This window comes from Corapipo altera, unplaced genomic scaffold (assembly GCF_003945725.1).
Source record: "Corapipo altera isolate COAL_440 unplaced genomic scaffold, ASM394572v1 60747, whole genome shotgun sequence".
NCBI lineage: Eukaryota > Metazoa > Chordata > Aves > Passeriformes > Pipridae > Corapipo > Corapipo altera.
Genome location: NW_020885057.1, coordinates 171,099 through 175,283, shown reverse-complemented (window position 1 = coordinate 175,283; position 4,185 = coordinate 171,099). Strand labels below are relative to the sequence as shown.

The window sequence follows — 4,185 nt, the reverse complement described above, 5'->3', positions numbered from 1 at the left end:
GGCATTCTCCAAGGCAGAAAGGAGATGCACACAAGGCACAGGATTACAGCTGGTCCCAGCCCTCTGGGATTTAATGATCTGGTGTGGAAAGGACCTGGAAGCATTTTTTGTTAAACTGGAGTCTACAGAGCAAGGATGGGTGAGGCAGGGAGCCCCCAAAACCAGTTCCCTGCTTGCTGTCCACTCCTTCACCAACACTCAGATCTTCCATGGCCAGATCTCCACATGGCTTTGGGTCCATCACCACAGATGATCCCAATGCCAGCTTGCCAAGGAACCTCCATTTCTCCCTGCCCTGAGCTGTTCCCCATGTAGTTGGCGGACAGCCACCAAGACACCTTTTTGGGGCCAGGGACATGGCTCGGTGGTGCAGGGGTGGAGAGCAGCATCTCACTCCAAGGCCTTAGCACTGAGTACCTTCTCTTCCCCCACAGAACCATGGAGGTGCTGATGTCCAGGCAGCAGATAGTGGAAAAGATGCAGAAGGTCAGCCTTTAAGGACTGACTGTGGGAGCAGTCATAGACACGGTGGCAGGCAGAGGTGGGGACCACACACTGGGAGACGCTGAAGCAGGTGGTGCAGGAAGGAGAGGAGGAGGCATTGGGAGGGTCCTCCCAGCCAGGGGAGAGCAGTGTCAGCAAGGTGGCCTGGGAGTGGCTGTGGGACAGCCGAGGCTTGGAGTTGGAGGAGTTTGACTGAGCCAACAGGTTCATGCTGACTGCCTTTCTCTGACCCAAATGGGACCTGCATGATGATAAGACCCTAGACATCAGCCTGGAGCAGTTGGAGCAGGTGAGCTGCCGGAGCATGGGGATTGGACAGGAGGGATGGGGACAGGGTTGGAGATGTGCAGGGGAAAGCACAGGGAATGTACAACTGTCTCCAGTGTCCACCAGGCAGACAGGCACAGTAAAGCTCCACAGAGGCAGCTCAGTGGGGCAGGGGACCAGGGGGCCAGGTTGGGAAGCTGGAGATGGCACGCAGGGAGGAGGGCATGACTGGTCAGATGTACCCTGGAGGGATCTCAGGGTGTCTTGGAGAGGTCACTGCTGAGCACAGACAGCTCCATCTTTGGGGGAGAGAGAAGGACAATTCGATTTACGTGTTTGTCAGCCTACAGCCAATCAGTCTACAACTCAACCTGTCCATCGATACCTGCAACCCTTATAGCCCAGCCCATCTAGAACCCAACAGCTTATCCACTCATGTCCACAATACTACAGCCCCCCTATCCACACCCACGACCCTACCCATCCATCTACCCATCCCTACAAGTCTACACCCCAGCTTACCTTACAGCTCATCCATCCACATCTACAACAGCCAACCCAGAGATCAACACTTCCACCCACCCACACTACAACTTCACAGTGCAGCCATTCACACCTACCACGCTGCACCCCAGAGAACCTACAACCCCACGACCCCACCAACCCTACAGACAGACCTATCCATCCTCGTCTAACTGGCCTGCAAGTCAGTCATGCCCTGTACAACCCCACCACTCACCTATTCCCTATGCCAGCCCCACACAAACATACCCTCCCATCCCCTCTGACCCCCAGTGTCCATCCCCACCTGCAAAGCACTGCCCTGATCCATGCCTTGAGAAGCCAGGCCCCTGCCCACATTGCCTCTCTGAGCATATGCCCATCAATTGCCAGGTCCTCAATGATGAGATGTGTGAGACCTGTGAGGTATGGACAGCTGAGTCTCTTCCCCTGCTGCATCTGCAGTCTGGTATACCATGATGGCTGCCTGCACCACATGGACTACCTGCAGAACAACAGTGCCATGGAAGGGATGGAGATGGCACACATCAAGACGGGCTGGAGCTGCTACTACTGCGTGAGTGCCTGGGGTGGGGGACACTGGGCTTCTGCTGAGTGCTCCCCAGGGAGCTGTACCCCTTGTGGACACAAGAAGAGTCTCACATCACAGCCCTTGGTCTGGGGGTGATGAAGGACCTGCTGTCCCCTGGCTCCTGCTACCCACCTTGGCCTGAATGGGGAGCCAACAGAAGACAGGGGACAGCGGTCTTTCACCACCTCTGCCAGGCCCTGAGCACCTTGGTAGGGAACATGGCATCAGGGGCCCTGCTGCTGGGCACATGAGGAGCTGTGGCAGAGTTGGAATGGTGCCCAAAGCCCAGGGATGTGAAGCCACCCCACTGCAGCACCCCTGAGTGACACAGCACACTGCCCCTCTCTGAGTGCCCACACCCACATGCCTTCAAGGGATCCCAGTGCCATGGAACGGCTGGATGTTCACACATTAGAGGACTGGGCAATCACCAACCATATGAAGTTTAACAAGGGAGAGTTCCGGATTCTGTACCTGGGATGGGGCAACCCTGGATGTACAGACAGACTGGGGAATGAGATGCTGGAAAGCAGTGCCACAGAAAGGGACCTGGGAGTCCTGGAGGGTCCTGGTTGACAGCAAGTTGAATATGAGTCAGCAGCGTGCCCTGGCAGCCAGGAGGGCCAACCGTGTCCTGGGGTGCATCAAGCAAAGCATCACCAGCTGGTCAAGGGAGGGGATTGTCCCACTCTATTATGTGCTGGTGGGGCCTCACCTTGAATATTGTGTGCAGTTTTGGTCACTGCAATATAAGAAAGACACTAAGCTAGAGAGTGTCCAAAGGAGGACAACAAAGATGGTGAAGGGCCTTGAGGGGAAGCTGTATGAGGAGCGGCTGAGGTCACTTGGTCTGTTTAGCCTGGAGAAGAGGAGACTGAGGGGAAGCCTCATTGCAGTCTACAACTTCCTTATGAGGGGAAGAGGAGGGGTAGACACTGATCTCTTCTCTGTGGTGACCAGTGACAGGACATGAGGGAATGGCCTGAAGTGGTGTCAGGGGAAGTTTAGGTTGGATATTAGAAAGAGATTCTTCACTCAGAGGGTGGTTGGGCACTGGAACAGGCTCCTCAGGGAAGTGGTCACAGCACCAAGCCTGCCAGAGTTCAAGAAGTATTTGGATGATACTCTTGGGCACATGGGAATGGTCCTGTGCAGGGCTAGGAATTGGACTTGATGATCCTTGTGGGTCCCTTACATATTCTGTGATTCTGTGAAATTGTTCTTATCTCAATCTGTAATCTCTGCCTTTTGTCTCCCTCTGGAGAGCAGGGGGCAGTGGGAGGGGGGAGCAGTTTGTGGTTTGGAGCGCCGTTCCTAAACCATGACACCATGGCACCCAAGGCCAGCTCCCACAGCTGACAATCATGACCATGACACCTGGGGCCAGCTGCCTTGGCCAGCACCTACAGCTGGCCCCCATGGCCATGGAACCTGGAGAGGGCACAGGAGTGGGGGGTTCCCCACATCCCAGCCCCTTGCCATGGGGTGAGATCCTTCCCCTCTCTGCCCCCCAGAATGCCCTGCTCTGGCTGCTGATGACCAAGGAGTGGGAGCAGGTGCAGGTGGCCTTCCTGGCTCTTGACCAGTGATGGCTTCACAAGGGACGGCAAGTGTCACCAGGCCCGGCATGCCTGGTTCTGCAACACTAAAAGGAGATGCTATCCTGTAACATCAGGTATGGGAGTGCTCACCCTGAGGGGGAATCAGGGGCATGACATCCCTGCTGGGGCTCCCACCACAGCTCCAGCACCCACTGAAGGGGCTCAGCATGAAAATGGGTGCCCCATCTTTGCCACCAATTCCCCCTCCATGGCCTTGCAGCCTGCCCTAGCCAGGCATACCCTTTTCCCCCCATTACCACCATTTAAGGTGCAAGGAGGGGGGACAAAGGGCACCCTCCTCATTCCTGCAGCATCAGCCCTGTAGGGTCCGTATTGGAGAGCAGTCCTGCTAGCAGTGGCTGCAGCAAGAGCCAGGAGAAGACCACAGCCACAGAGCAGGAGGAGGTCAGGTGAGGCCAGGTGGTTTGGGGGGTGCAGGGGCCACCCCTTTATTTTGGAGAATATGCCAAGGGAGTAGCAGCATCAGGGGGCAGCCAGCTGGTGAACCTGTGTCTGCCCTGCAAGCCTGTCAGCTGGGTTGGCTTTCTGTGGGAGAACATTGCCTACATCCTGGTTGCCTGTCCCTACAGCACTTCCCTCCACCTGCAGCCCCCCCTGCCCAGCCTTTGCCCACACTGCAATGCCATCTTGGGCAGAGAGGTCTCTCCCACTGCCGTGGCAGCTGGTCCTGCTCCTGCATGGGCAAAGACAGATGCCAAT

At 56.4% G+C, this 4,185-nt stretch overlaps 1 pseudogene; it reads left to right on the top strand.

Annotated features, from left to right (window-relative positions):
- Positions 1 to 438: 438 nt before the first annotated feature.
- LOC113959718 lies at positions 439 to 3,453 on the top strand (annotated as a pseudogene).
- The last annotated feature ends 732 nt before the right edge of the window (positions 3,454 to 4,185 follow it).